The following is a 16,679-nucleotide window of genomic DNA, read 5'->3' as shown; positions in this document are numbered from 1 at the left end:
CCTGAGATACCCTTTTGCAGAAATAATGTTCAGACTGGTTTCCATCCATTTCCATTGAGAGCTTGGTAACGATTTATACAGAACAATTAGTACATGTGCCTCATGCATTTATTTTGTAAGACATCTGTAAAACATGCCGTGGTAACATCTATAAGTCTAACAGTTCTCATTTTTTCATTCTTTCTCATATAATTGCCTTATGCACTTCAGAGTCTAGGGGGAAGCCAGTCCTATCAGTCAGTAGGCATAAGTCAGAGAATTATTCTGGGTGGTACAGTAGCCCATTGCAGGATGCACTTACACAGGAAATTTGGAGAATTACTAGTTCACCTATGGCATGTCTTTAAGATGTGAGAGGAAACCAGGAAATACATTCTGACACAGTAAAGTCACACAGTCTTGCAAAAAAGTACTCCAGGCAGGACATAAAAAAGAGAACCAGCCCTGTAAGGCAGGCATGCAAACTACCAGTGTTTTATTTACATTTTTGTTAATTGGAAAAGCCCAATATAGCCTGCATCCAGTGTATCATTTGTAAAGTATACATGTAAAGACAACCATGAATAGAGTTACAGAAAACATTTTTCTGTTGTTATTCCTTTCTCTTTTATATATTGTCAATGCATTTGCATCACTCTTAAGTTAGCAGAGCTGTAGAAAGGTCATTTGATTTCCTGAGCAATGCACTCATTTTCCACACTCCCAACATCCTGTCAGAGCTGAGAGCAAATGAAAAAAGTCTTTAAAAATTAAGACTAAAAAATTACTTAATTCTAGGAAAACAGCTATTGTATATATACATTATAGATGTTTGCTTTTTTCAAATACTAATTTGTCTCATTTTCGAAGCAGTTCAGTGACTGTGGATTTATTTATTTATTTTATTTGCAGTTTGTTTACCAGGATGGTCCATTGGGCCATGAGGAACCCATTGTCAATGGAGTCCTGGGGAGAAAAGCTCCAAAAATACAAATAATCAGTAAAAGAGTTACAGATTTACAGAGTAACAGAGTAACAAATAAGTAAAAGAAAAACAAAAAAAGGAAAATGCGCAACCCAACTACAAAATCCAAAGTAGAATGGAAATCCAGGAAAGTCTTTTGGCAGAAAACCAGATTTTATTGATCACACTCTCCAAACGCCAAACCAACAAACTGAAACGAGTACAAAATAAAAACTTCACATCCACGTATTAAGACAAATATTCCACATTAACGCTATTCTCCACATACGTTTTCGTCCTGTTACAGACTTCTTCAGATAACTAAGCTAAACCCCAACCTTTCTTTTTATATGCCACTAATTGATCCAATAAATCAATTAAACAAATTAATAAAATTGCTTTGTTTAACCATTGGAACAGATTTTAAAATAGAGAAACCATGTCTAAAAACTGGTTCTTATTATATACATGTTAAAACATTTATATTCAAATTAAATACTGCTACTAAATCAAAAACTTATAAATCTTTACAACAGTTTTATATTAAGCAATAAAATCCTTCGAGACACATTATTATACCAAAATAATGAGTAAAAGTGCCATCTAGTGGCCATTGTTAAAATTACATGTATGGAATAAAATGAACTCTTTAAAAAAATTTTATATGAATTATACCATTAAAAAATCATTCATTCTAAGGTTATCTTAGTTACTATTTAAAATTAATCTGGCTTCACCACTATTAAGAGTAATTTATCTCTTGTGTTAAAACGTAGGTGTATGAATGACCATCAAAAAATAGTTTCTGTTAAGAAAATTCAGTCCAATGGTTAAACAAAGCAATTTTATTAATTTGTTTAAATGATTTATTGGATCAATTAGTGGCATATAAAAAGAAAGGTTGGGGTTTAGCTTAGTTATCTGAAGAAGTCTGTAACAGGACGAAAACGTATGTGGAGAATAGCGTTAATGTGGAATATTTGTCTTAATACGTGGATGTGAAGTTTTTATTTTGTACTCGTTTCAGTTTGTTGGTTTGGCGTTTGGAGAGTGTGATCAATAAAATCTGGTTTTCTGCCAAAAGACTTTCCTGGATTTCCATTCTACTTTGGATTTTGAAATAAGTAAAAGAGTTACAGAGTAGCAAATACCAATTACAGAATTTCTGCATTTGAGCCGCATCAAAATCAACAGTATTTACAATACGTACAATACTTGGCATATGCTGGATTGAGTGTGAGAAATCTCCTATTAGAGAAGTCTGCACAATTATAGAATAGAGCTGATTTTTTTCAGGGAATAGGCTAAAGAGGTGTATTCAGGAGTTAGATGGCTAAGGGAGGCTATTGGCAGATAGGAGAAATTGTAAACAGACAGGGATGTTATGTAGGATGGGAGCAGGAGCATTCCCATTTTGAGGTTAGGTGTGAGTGGAGAAGAGTTTTGAAGACAGAGAGATTATTGGTGGTGTGTATATGGGGTGAGAGTGAATTCCAGTGGTGAGCTAAGCAGAAGGAGAGAAGATTTTTACCAGTATGTCGGCAGGGTTTGTGCAGTTCTATTAGATTTTGGAAGTTGGACCGAAGGCATCTATTTGGAAGATGCATTTTGAAGGTAGAGGAGAGGGAGGGGCAGAGATAAGGTTTAAAAATAAGTTTGTGTGCTTGTATAAGTTGGATGTAGATAAGAAGTTGGGCAATTTGAGCCAGTTATGTTGGTGCAAGGAGATGCAGTGGTGGGTATTGGACCTGTGACCGGTTGCACATTTTGAAATTTTATCATAACAGGAGGAAAGTTTAGATTTAAGGGAGGCTTGCAGATTAGTAAGGATGGAGGCACCATACAAGAGGGAGGGGATGAGGTATGTGATTGCAAGAGTAAGTCAGGTGGAGGGAGAGATGAAGCGATAGTGGCTACAAAGCATGCCGAGTTTTTTGTGAGTTTTTTGATGTTCATCTGGATATGGCTGTCAATTTTTAGCTGGTCATCAATGAGTATTCCTAGTAATTTAGCAGTGGAGACTGTTTCAAGTGGAGTGTTATCTTTACTGGTAATGGAAAAAGAGCTTTTGTCTAGGGTAATACATTTGGAGGGGGAAAATAGCATAAGTTTTATTTTAGTAGCATTTAGTGCTAGATGGTTTTCTAGCATCCATTGTTCTGTGGAGGAGAAGGCATCCTGGGTTAATTTTATTAGTGCAGTAGTGGAGGTTGCAGAACAGATTATAGTAGAGTCATCTGCGTACTGGATGAGGCTGGTGCTAGGGATGGCCTGGTAGAAGTCATTAATGAAAATATTAAAAAGAAGGGGCCAAGAATTGAGCCTTGGGGGGGACCCCTGTGAGTGTGTTTTGGAAAGGGGAGATAGCTTTTTTCCAATTAACTGCTTGTTGCCTATTGGATAGGTAACTGGTAAACCAATTAATAGAGGTGTGTGATAGATTTAGTTTAGAGAGTTTAGTAAGAAGAAGGGTGTGAGAGATAGTATCGAAGGCCTTAGAAAGGTCTAGGAGGAGTGTAGATACAATATGACCAGAGTCTCAGGCTTTGTTTATAGTTTCTAGGAAGGAGAGGAGGGCTGTTGTAGTGCTGTGGCTTGGACAAAATCCATGTTTGGTAGAAATAAGGAGGTTGTGGTTTGTGAGATAAGGTAGAAGTTGTAGGTGGATGCATTTTTCAAGGGGTTTTGAAATGGGGGACAAGATAGCAATGGGACAGAAATTGGAAATGTCATTATTATTCCCCGCTTTGTGTAGTGGAATAATGTAGGCCTTTTTCCAGAGCTGGGGAACTTAGCTTTCAGAGACTGAATGATTTATTAGGATGCAGATTGGGAAGGCAATGACTTTGGATGCTATAAATTTTAGGAAGTAGGAGGGTATTTCATCAGCGGCATCAGAGCAGGGTTTCAATTTTTGAAGGAGTTTTTTTTATGATAGAAATGGGGATAGGGTTAATAGAGAAGGGAGGAGGTAGGGAACTAGATGTATTGGAGGAGGGGATAGGTGAAGGTTGTTGTGGGGTAGATAGGTTATTAGAGAAGGATGATGTTAGTTTCAGTATGGAGTCAATAAAGAATGAGTTAAATTTGGTAGAGAATCAGAGTCAGAGGCATTTTTGTTGAGGTAGGGGTTTTCTTTTTTACCAGGATTTAGAAGGGAGGAAATTCCATCCCAGAACTTTTTAGGGTTGTTATTGTGTTCTGTTTGGAGAGTGGTGAAGTAGGTTTTACGGTCAGAGTTAATGCATTTCTTTGTTTTATTGCAAAGTGTCTTATATTCATTGAGGGAAAAAGCAGGCTTAGTTTTATGGTAGCGTTTCCAGGCTTTATCCGTTGTTGCATAGTGGCTAGGGTATTTTTAGTTAGCCAAGGTACGGAATTGCTTTTTGTGTATTTAGTTCTCTTGGGGGCAAAGGTGTCTAGTAGATTTAAGAATGCTGTGTTGAAATAGGCAATGGCATGATCCAGGGGTAAAGTTTTTTGTGGGCTCCAGTTGGATCTTTTTAGAGTGTCAGAGAAGGCACTGGAATTAAAGTATTTTAGGGATCTAGAAGTAGTGTAAGTATGGCTGAGTTGTATGGGAGAGGGAAGGCAACGGGCAAAAGTGGGCATGTGATCACCTAATGGATCAGGAAGGGTGCCACTATTAGAGATGTATTGAGGTTGGGAAACAAGAATCCAGTCCAGGATGCTACCAGTAGTGGAGTCTTTGAATGGCCTGGTTGGTGAGTTAATAAGTTGGGTGAAGTTATATAGGTTTATATTTAAGGAGTTTGTTGGAGATTGGATAGTGTCCCAATTAATATTAACATCTCCCAGGATTATAGTTTTGTTTGTTATATTAGATGAGAGCCAGGAGAGAATGTCTTCGAGGACTATAATATTGTCTCCGGGAGGGATATAAAGGGTGGCTATACAGATGGATAAGTAATTCAGCTTTGCCAAATCTGGGGATAGGTTTAGAGTATGCGATGACTGAGAGAGATGAGGAGTAGAGGAGACTGACACCTCCCCCTTTTTTGTGTGTTCTATCATGTCTAAGTATGCAATAGTTGGGTGGTATAAGTTCTGAATCTGTTATATGCGGTTTAAGCCAGTTCTCAGTGATGGAAAGAATGTCGGGTTTGCTATGGAGAAGCCAGGCATGGAGGTTTGGGATTTTGTTACAAATGCTTTGGGCATTTAGTGCTGTGAAGTAGAGGGATCTGCAAGTTGACTTAGGAGGAGATGGGGAAGGAGAGCTAAGAGGTGAGGAGGGACCAGGGTTTGGGTGTATGTCACCAGAGGCAAGGATAGAAATAAATTGGGGAATATAGGTGAAGAGGTGTTTAAGTTGTTTGGTAAGTGGTTTGTAGGTTATGGAGTTGCTTGAGATGGTGTTTGTAATGATGGGGCTGGTAAGAATTTGAGTAGAAGGTTGGTGGTATGGTAACAGTTTACAGGAGAAGAGTATAATGTTATTGAGAGAGAAGAGGTTAGGGGATATGCAGATGGTAGAGTGTGTGCGTTGTACAGGAAATGAGATGGTTGAGTGAATTGAGGGAGAGTGGTTGGTGTAAATAGGTCTGGTGAGTTAACAGATATAGGATAGGGAGGTTAATGAAAAGGTTAAAGTTATAAATGTCAGTAGTTTGAAAGGCATGATGTTAAGTAAGTTATGATTAGGGTGTAGGTATAAATTAGAGAAGGTATTTAGAGACCTTTAGAAGAGTGTAAATAATAGTGGGTGGAGTGAAGCTGAGGGTTGGTAAGCCAAGATTAATTGAGGGGTTAATTGGTAAAATTAGGTAAGTTAATTAGTATGGGAGAGGTGGGTGTGGTTTGTTGAGTATAAATGTAGACGTAGTGGGGGTGGGTGGGAATTTGGGGGCAGGGTAGGTGAGCGGAATGAGCCCGTAGGGTGAACAGAGCTGGAAGAGCTAAGGAGATGGAGGAGAAGGTAGGAAAAAACTATCAGTCAGTGTAGAAGCCAATAAGTAACGATGAAGTACTGCAGGTTAGGAGAGTTACTTTGTAACGTCTGGGGTCAATTAACTAGAGAAGGATATTATTTGCTTACAGTAAAAAGTAAAACATAACTCTATCAGGGCAGGTCATGGGGAACCAGGGGCCTGATGAAGGTGATTAGGAGATACTAGACTTACGTAAAGTAAGATTGAAAGAATAGAAAGGTTAACACTGCCACCTAGTGGCCACTAATTTAGAAGAACAGTATGGAAATGCCAGAGAATAACAATGGTCAGGGAATAGGGGGGGGACAAAGGGAGAAAGGAGGGAGCTAAAGGTGACCATGGGCTGCTGGTGGACACATGGCTGAGGTCCTTAAAGTTACAAACAGTCACAGCTAGAGAATTAAACACGTCCTTATTACATACATTATTGTTCTAGATGGAACACTAAGGTTTAATGGTGTTGCAGCATTCCTGTAGGTTGTAGCTTCAAGGGGGGCAGAATGTTCTTTAGGGCAATAGGAGGCACTCATGACGGTAGGAATACTGTAGAGCAGGATTATTGTTCTAGATGAAACACTAAGGTTTAATGGTGGTGCAGCGTTCCTGTAGGTTGTAGCTTCAAGGAGCAGGGTGTTATTTAGGGCAATAGGAGGCACTCGTAATGGTAGGAATACTGTAGAGCAGGATTATTGTTCTAGATGGAACACTAAGGTTTAATGGTGGTGCAGCTTTCCTGTAGGTTGTAGCTTCAAGGGGCAGGGTGTTCTTTAGGGCAATAGGAGGCACTCGTGACGGTAGGAATACTGTAGAGCAGGAGATGAGTAGAGCCAGCAGCCAATGGGGGGACAGGTCAGGAAGGTCTATTTAAAATATTGATGCAAAAATAATAATAAAATAAATATTAACATAAAATAAAAACATAAATCTTCTGGATAGGCATAATAAATTATTGCTAAACTGTGTCAAACACTTGTGTAACTGAAGAGGAGAGTTATACTAGATCATTGTTACAGTTCCTAACTCATAAACACTGAAAGACTCTTGTTTAAGCTTCTGTGACTATGACTGTGGCTGCTTAAATGATTGCCAAACGCTGATACAGCTTGCAGGAACCAGTCAGCAGCACTCTTCTAGAGTGCCAGTCACATCCCCTGGCAGCTTAATCTGGTTCAAGCACCCTTGTCCCTCCACCCTTCTATGGCTTTAATGGTTAATATTATTTTCTGATTTGTTTTGTCCTCAGATGGAATGTTGATCATTACCACATCAATGTGAGTTGTTTTCAGCTAAACTTTCCCTCATTAATGTATGCCATGTCTCCATGGTATAATTTTTCAAATATCCTTTTCATTGAATTAGAGTGGCAGTATCCTGAATTAATTCTGTCTGAGTGACTCTACGAACAATTTTACTAATTTTCTTTTCTATTCAGTCCTTTGTTTTTTTGTTAGCTTCTAGCCTCTGGACAGATGGTGCATTCAGAATTAGTGGCTAAATGAGTTGCATTTGCAAAGTCTATAAATACCTTAGTTGAAAGCCCCCCTTCCTCAGTCTTCCTTTGCCTCATCAAAAGTTTGTATGGTTCCTAGTGTTTGTCTGACAGTTGATGCAGAAGGTTAAAGCTGTAAGCTATAGTTCTGTAGTACAGGGTGTGAGTCCCTCAGTCTTCATGTGCCTACTGTATGGGCAATTCACTTAACTTGATATTCTTCAGAGGTTGCCCCTGAAAACCAACTGTGTGTTCTCATTGGGTCAATCTGGCTAACAAATGGGTATTATTGTTATTATTATCATCATTAGTAGTAGTAGTTAGGTTTATTTTCATTCATTCCTGTGATGTCCACTCAGCTTTGAATAGCATATCACAGTGACATAGCTTGCTTACGTGGGATATGTTGTGTCAAAAGAACAGAAGGCTTACAGAATTAGATGCAGACAGAAAACAAGATCTAATTAAATCATGTTTTCTTACATGTGCTACTGTGTTACTCAGTTTAAAAGGGAGAAAACACACTCTGATGAAGGAATGTGAAATGTGCATGTAGATCTCCCTTAAGAACTGCCAGCACATGCATTATAGTACAGAACAGTGAATGACTGAGGATGAAAGTATCTAGTTTAATGCCACAGCTTTCCAGGTGTTGCATGTATTTTCTCAAATGTACTTTATGATATGTAGCAGAAATAATAGTGAAAAAATATTTCCCTAACATTGTGGAACCTCCTTGATGGATCCTTGGTTGGGTATATCTTCTCTGTCATTCTGTAGTAAGTCAGTCTGTGTTAGGAAAAACTAAAGATTGCAAAGGTGCTTTGTTTTGACAGCTTAAAACAAACTGTGTATTACCAAAATGAAAAGTAGAAGAAAAATGGATTACAGTCGCTATTATATGTTGGCTGTCTTAGTTCTCTATGGAGAATTTTTGACATATTCCTTTATATGGCCAACAGCCACTTAATGATCACTGTGGGTGATGTAACGTTACAGAAAACTTCTTCAAATAATATCGACAGACTCAAAATAAAAGAAATGTTAATTTTGTAATAGATGATAGTTTAATTCAAGTTACTAACTGACTAAAAGATAAAATAGCATAGACATTATTTACATAAACAAGGAAGAAATTAGTTCAGACTGTATAAGTTGTTTACAGACCTGCCTGGAAATGATCACTTGCTAACTATAGCTGAGGTAAAACTCATACTGCACTGCTTGCTTTTTATTTACATTGTACAGACGCAGTGGTCAGTTTCAAAAACAGGCAATTTCAAGTTGTTAGGAAGACTTAAAGGGAAGGAGTGTTGACTCTAATGCGGGGAGATATTGGAAGTTAAGATCTGATGCTCGTCATAGTGATCACTTTTGCAGTAACCTTAGCTATATGGATTATATCTTTCATAGGGTATAACAGCTGGCCAGCTTCCAGATATAACAGCAGGACAGCTTCCAAAGCTTCAGGGCACATTCCACAGACCCAAACCGTCAGTCAGGCCAAGCTGAGCTGACAAAAAAGACACGTTTGGGTGCCAAGCCCTTGCTTTCCTGTCTTTGAAGAGAGCAATCATTAACAGGTTTTCAAGGGCCAACAGCTTGTGCTGTTTCTTTGCTGGGCAAATAAGTTCCTTTTGCGGAAAAACCTTCCACACTAAAATATTATTTTGTTGTACTTTCCTGTTTTGGAAAATTATTTTTAATCTAGGTGTTTATGTTTTAATAGACAGTAATGAGACTGAACTGTGCTTTTAAATGGGAACTCACTTTTCCCCTGTCAGTTTAAAAGTTTTTTAAGTAACTGAATACCATGTTCTATGGGAAATTGTGTTTATTTTACTTTTGGGGGCTGCCAAAATACTTTTTACTGTTTTTTTGTGTGAAAAAAGGGACTTTTAAAGATTTTAATTTTTTTGCCAGCTTTTGCTGCTTGTTTTCCCCAGGAAAAGGGCACTGTTTTCTGCTTAACCATGGAAATAATTACTGGTGTCACAGTCGGTTCTTTTTCCGGCCACAAAAATAAAATGATAAGCAAACAGCTTTTGCTACCACAGCAGGCTAGCAATTTGCCTCAGCCACAGGCGGTTGATTCTGTTGTGGCCCTAGCTTGTTTCTTAAACTACTCATCTTTTACCCCAGATTCCTCTGGTGTAAAAACTGCAGTCACTGTGGACCAGGCATTAACCATATCCTCTGCAGCTTTTGAGGTCTCCTCATTTGGCAAAAAAGAGACTGGGGAACGGAACAGAGAAGACTTTCCTGTTTGGTCAGAATTTTTTGCCTATCCCTAAGGATGCTGTTGCCATTAAGAACACTGTTGGCCTCATATCCCCCTGTCAAAAAGAAACGGAAAACTAAACGTGTATCTGTTCCTCCACAAATTTCTTTAGACAGGAGTAGTTTACTGGATTTAGCTGTTAGTTTAATTCAGGCTATTGATCCTTCATATAAGGTGGGTTCGGGTAAAACAAAGAGGGCTACCACTTTTTCTGAAGAAATTCAAGATTCTGAATCTGGACATTCAGAGGAGAGTTCAGTTCCTTATTCTCCCTATATTACCAGAATGAGCCAGTGTTTTCAGTTGAAGAACACTGGGGTTTCACAGTCCTTCAGAAAATGCTATAAGTTGTTACAGAATTTCCAGAATCTTTACCAATTCCTCCAGTTATGTCAGCTTAGGAGTATGTTTGTGTCACTGCTTGCAGTTTTCCTGATAACCAGCCTGCTTCCCCCAAAAAGTCAGATTTAGTAAAATTAATAATACAGGTAACACCTCATGAGATTTTTGTATGGGACTCTTTAAAAGCATGCCTTTTTTGGCAAACTTACAAGTTTGTATGCACAAAAAAAAAAAAAAAAAAAAGACAATGGGACAAAGACTTGATAGATTTGCAGGAGAAAATTGATAAGTTAAAATTCAATAGTCAAAAAGGAAATAACTTAGAAGAAATAAATAGCTTAAACTGTAAATATTTAGAAATTTTACGACATAAAACTATGATAAATTTAGAGTATAATGACAAATTTAGAAAAGATTAAAATTAATTATTCCATAAATCCTAAATCCATACATTGGCTACTAGAACAAAAATTATTGTTAAATCTAACTACACAAATAATTCTACTCCTATAGTAGTAAAAAGAAAGTTACTGAAATAGAAAATATTTTGGATGTTTTCAGGTCTCATTCTAATAAGATTAATCAACACAAGCCAACAGTGGATACACAAGATCTAATAATTAAAACAGTTATAAAAATATACTGAAAATAGACTGTCAGAAGATCAAATAAAAATAATTGACAAGCCTATATCAGTGTCTGAACTCAAAATTCAAATTAGTAAATTAAAACCCAATAAGGCCCCTGAAAATGATGGCATAATACCTGAACTATACAAAACGATGACTAAAGATGCTTTGAGTATTTTACTAGAAGTATTTTCAATAGAAAAAGGACTTACAAAGGTACCACTCTCCTGGAAATACACCCTAATATCCCAAATTTTAAAACCTGACAAATACTCAACACAATGTTCTTTGTGTAGAACAATTTCATTTCTAAATGTAGATTATAAAATGTTCACAGCAATCTATGCTTGTGGAATAAAACATTTTCTTCATTGTTGATAAACGATGATCAGACTGGGTTTATAATGAACAGGAATGCCTGTAATAGTATCAAAAGAATACTATCAATAATTGGTTATAGTAATAATTCAAAAAAAGAACTAACTTTGGTTAATCTGGATGTCAATAGTGCATTTGATTCAGTTAATTGAGAGTGTTTACTATTAGAATTGGAGGAATGTAATTGTTCAAAGAATTTCTTACAATTAATCAAACTTCTCTATGAAAACTCCTTTGTATACATTAGGATTGGCTCATATACTTCCCAGTCAATCATGATTGATAAAGGTACTAAACAGGGTTGTCGATTCAGTTAATTGAGAGTGTTTACTATTAGAATTGGAGGAATGTAATTGTTCAAAGAATTTCTTACAATTAATCAAACTTCTCTATGAAAACTCCTTTGTATACATTAGGATTGGCTCATATACTTCCCAATCAATCATGATTGATAAAGGTACTAAACAGGGTTGTCTCTTGTCCCCATTGCTTTTTGCTGTAGTTATTAAACCTTTTGCAAATTATATAAGATCAAATAAAAACATCAAAGGCATACGATAAATACTGATTAATCCCCAAAATACAGTTATTTGTAGATGACAGCCTATTAACATTGACTGATTGCACTTTTTCTCTTATTGCAGTATTCCAAGCAGTAGAAATATTCCAAAAGATATCGGGACTCAGCTTTAATGAGAATAAGACTAAAATACTAGCTATTAATTACAATATTAATAAAAAGGATAAGAAGTTACATAAACACATTGTGAAAGATGGTAAAATCACTTACTTAGGCATAATAGGGATAATCTTGTCTGATAATATTAAAGATATAACAACCCTTAATTATAATAGCTTAAATTCCATAAAACAAACTCTTAGTAAATGGAATATATTTTTTCACTATGAGAGAGACTCTCCTTAATTAAAAATATCATCCTTCCTGAAATTCTATATGTAATGCAATCTTTATCCCTCCCAGTTCCCCCTAAAATATAAAGAAGTATAGTTCTTTCTTTCTGAGATTTTTATGGTTTCCTTATAAGCCTAGTTTGGCCTTAAACCATCACATTAGAGACTGGTCATCAGGTGGTATTGATCTTCCAGATTTGGAATTGTATTCCTTACCCTTATTTGTTAAGACAATAGTTTATTGGTCAAATAATTAAAAAAATACCAAAATGGAAAGATCAGGGAGGTATTTTGGCGTAAATGCAATAATTTAACAAAATCTTATCATACTAAAATAAGTACTAATAAATTTCATTGGTTAGTACAAGACTATTTTATAGAAAAAAAACAAACCAGTTAAGTTTTATTATATTAATACAATAGTAAACTCCTTTAAAAAATTAATTTTCAGGAACCCTGAATATAAAGCATGGATTTTATTTGTATTTCCAAATGTCTACACTCAAAATAGTATTAATATGTTTAATTTAACAATCATAACTACATTTAAAGACAAAAACCTGTTATACTGGTATCAGTTACTAGACATTGGGAAGTTACAACACGTTGACCGTATCATTAATATGTTTGAGTTAAGCAAAGACATGGTTATAAATTCAAAATTGTAGACAAGTGGATGAACGTAAGATTAATCTAATACAACCAATAGTTAGAAATTCTTTCCCTACATTCATTGATTTACTCATTATTCTAATGCACCAGAATATAATTGGAAAGGGACTTCTGTCTAAAATATATATACGGCACTTAAGAAATCAACCATATATCATAGAGAAAGCTATTGGGATATAGACTTTTTGATAATAACTCCCCAAGTGAAGATGATAAAAAACTAATATTCCAATCTTCAAAAAAAACTGCTTCATCACTAAAGTAGAGGATGTTCTCTTGGAAGTTCTTACATCGAACCTTTATCACACCACATAAAAGCTGAATTGATATTTAATAAAGACATAGGATGCTGGAGATATAAACTAAATGTTAAAGCTGACTGGCAGCATATCTTTTAAGACTGTATAAAACTTAAAACATTTGGATAATATGAATTCTGTCTTAGTCTGTTTTAATGATAAATTTATGCTGACCAAATTACTTAATACACTTATTCCCACTTCTGTCATGAAAATAAAATACCTTCTTTTCTGGAGTATCTTAACATTAGCAAGAAAAATCATCACCAAGAACTAGAAGAATCAGACCACTCCTACCATGAAGGAATTTGTACACTTGGTAACTGAGGTTTGTCACCTTAAACTTATCACGATCAAGACAAGAACATCTAGGACTTTCAAGATGGTGTACAGCCTGTGAACACTCTCTCTTTGCAGCTGCACAACCTTCAATCTGAATCTTTGTAATTAGGAAATATCAGCCTGCAATCTCATCAAAATGGGGTTTGTTATATGACTAACTAACCATCTGGATATTTTAATGCTCAAAAAAAATCAAGTTTTATTCAGCAAAAAACAAATTTTCTCTACCCTGGTTACTTCTATTGGAAAGCTGCATGGCATTTTGAGGCCTCTCTTGCTAGTGGAAAGTGCTGCGTAAACTAAGTACCTGTGATCTTGTTAAAAGTAAACCATGCCAAACGAATTGGACCAAATAGAACTACAAACAACAAAATCTATGCTTTCACAAATAGCATCACCTGAAAAAGAAGCTTTCTCAAAAAGACAGAGAACAATAAAGCAACAATATGTAAGTCTACTGCCAAAGCAAAAACAGAAGGGGCTTTATACCATGGATGATTTGAAGTCTGCACTGCTGCCTATACAGTCTGCCATTCAAAACTTCTCAAACCAGCTTACATACTTTGGAACTACACTGGATCAGATTGTTTCTCATCTGGAGCATACTGAAGCTAAAGCAACAGCAAATGAAATGAAAATTGAGGAACTCCAAAAACAAAACATGAAGAATGCTATTCTAGAAGATATGCAGCAAAAGCTTACAGATCTAGAGGCTCGAAGCAGGAGAAATAACATACTCATGCGAGCAATTCCTGAAATATATGATCATACTCAACTTCAAGATACACTGCAAAAGATTTTCGGTGTCTTGCTGGAAAATCAACCCACTGTCAATGATATTGTGATAGAGAAAACACACAGAGCTCTTTGCAGATCACAAAGCCCGACTATTTCCCGACAAGTCTATGCTAAACTTCTGAACTACTATGTTCAAGAAATCTTATATGCAGCAAAATAAAAAGAACATTAATCTGGAATGGTCACAAAATTACATTTGCCCAGGACTTACCAATGCAAATTAAGCCAGCAAGACATCTGCTGTCACCCTTCTGTGCCTTCCTTATTACCAAACAATTCATATTCCAAATGAAATATCCTAACACACTAGTCTTCTCTAAAAATGACCAAAAATTCCTAGTTAAAACTATATCGGAAGCCAAAACTACCTTTCTCAAATCCTTTGGAGAACTTCTGAAACTCCTAAAAGAGTGAATAAAGTGAGTAAAAGTCAAGTATTTTAAAAAGTAACTCACCTAGCAGCAGCTTGATGTATTGTTCCACTTAATCCGTGGATTGTGGCATAAAAACGTTCTAAACGGCTTGTTTGTAGAGCTTTCTTCCTCCATTGCATTTCTTACTGTTTCTGTCCTGGTCTGCATAGTAGGGGTCTTAAACAGCAGGCCACGAGCTCTGTTGCAACATTTGAAGCTGTGGATAATAACACTGAAATCGGGCCAACTGGAAACACATAGGTCCGTTTTTTGGTCCTATCTGCAGATTTTGACTGTATTACGTATTTTCATGTGGCAACTAGCTCAAACTTGCTTCCTGTACCTGTCTTCTCTGAGAAATAGGCTTATGGAGTTGAAAAACAGCAGTTTATCTTCAAAATGGAAAGAAAAGAGTATATAAAGAAAGGAAACTCTGGGACTTTTACCTAGTTAAAAGCATTTACAGGCAAGTGTGTACTTTCAAATAAACTGATAAAATGAGGATCATTTTGTACACTTTGGTAGCAGCAAGTTGTTGCTATTTGCTAATGTAGCATAGTATATACTGTTTCTCTCTCTAACATGCTGACTTGGCAGCATAGCACAATATTGTATGTTGAGGTAAGCAAAGTGAGCTTGTGTTTGGTATTCCTTTCAGCTTTTGTGAAATGTTTGACATTCAATTCATCTGTTTACCACAACTGGTTATAAAACCTGACAAATCACTGTTTAACTGTACAGCCAACCAAAGAAGCTAAATATTGTAACAGGCAGTAAAAAGCATACAATAGGTTGACTAGTTACTTTAATGTCTTTTTTCCTTGTTATTAGACATATATACTATATATTAAAAAAAATAATAATAAAAAGGGGGGACTCATTCAAATTCTTAGTTATTGCATAATTAACAAATAATATTGTTAGTATGATGGGTTATCTCCATGCCAAAGAATTAACAAGTTTTTTCTCCTAGATGAGGCATATAAAAATTACTCTCAGTTAGTTGGCTTTTATACATGAATGTACGTAATAATACTTATGGTATTTGCCACAACAAGATTGAGTACACTTTTTAAGACCATAGTAATAGAGTCTTCTTGTTAGGAGGCAATTATAATCATTGGAAGTCATTTAAAGAAACATCATTTTTCTCCATACAAAGTAGAAGCATTAATGTGTTAAATGGAGTGTAATAATAATAGTAGAGTGTTTGGACCGTGTGGTATTTCACATCTTAAACCTATTTGTCCATGTGTGTACTGTTGTTGTTTTTGTTAGAATGTTAGACTTATTAGAATATTGTTATATTAACCCCAGTTTAGAAATTAGTAAGCTAACTAATACTGTATGTATTTTGTATAACACGCTCTCAGGTGTAATGGTAATGTGGTTAGGCACAGTAGTAGTTCTGAGAGATATTAGTGCTACAAAGAACATGACAACTCTGTACGTCTATACTTATACCTTGAAATGCGTTGTGAGGAGGAGCCTTCTAAATTTCATTTTCATAATAACATGGACCTTAATAAAAAGTAGAAGATGTGGGAATTAGACTCATGGAATATAAAAGGTCTACAGGATAAGAAGAAAAGGAAACTACTTTTGCATCTGCTTTACCAAACACAAGCGAATATTATCTTTCTGCAAGAAATGCACTTGCTTAACGAAGATTGGAATGGGGATAGAGATAAATCCTGGCTAACCTCCATTATTGCCTTTGGTAGTAAGACTAAGTCTAAAGGAGTGGATATTCTTATTAAAAAAACATTCAAAGAGACTATTCTTGATTTTGGATCTGATAACTTGGGGAGGTGGTGTTATTTTCGCTGTGCAAACTCTATATCCTGTAGACCTGTATTCTTTCTAAACATATATGGTCCTTGCTCAAATCAGCACAAATTTATTTTGCAAATCTATAATTTATTATTAAAGTTTCCTAACCATGAGTATGTAATGGGGGGACTGGAATACTGTCATTGACCCCTTAAAAGATAGGTTGAGCAGAAACGTCACAGGCTTTGAATAATCTAATGCTAGACTTTAATTTACTTGACCCTTTTTACTAGCAGGGTCAATCTAATCCTAATGACAAATATACTTTCTACTCCCCATGTTGTAAATCATGGTCCAGGATTGACTTTTTCCTAATCTCAGACTCCTTACTAAATGAAGAAACCATATTTTCAACCAGCCCTAGGTTTTTCTCGGAAAACTCGAAAATAACCTTAA

The 16,679-nt window shown here is 35.9% G+C and overlaps 1 protein-coding gene across 3 annotated transcripts in view; it reads left to right on the top strand.

Moving 5' to 3' along the window:
• Window positions 1-16,679, top strand: part of ATP8A1 (ATPase phospholipid transporting 8A1) — a 3,191,789-nt gene that overhangs the window by 2,395,015 nt on the left and 780,095 nt on the right. The gene's annotated exons all lie outside the window — the stretch shown is intronic.

Source organism: Protopterus annectens, chromosome 2.part0, assembly GCF_019279795.1.
Source record: "Protopterus annectens isolate FY-2018-M chromosome 2.part0, PAN1.0, whole genome shotgun sequence".
NCBI lineage: Eukaryota > Metazoa > Chordata > Ceratodontiformes > Protopteridae > Protopterus > Protopterus annectens.
Note: the sequence above shows the minus strand (reverse complement) of the source record. Positions and strands in the feature narration are given on the sequence as shown.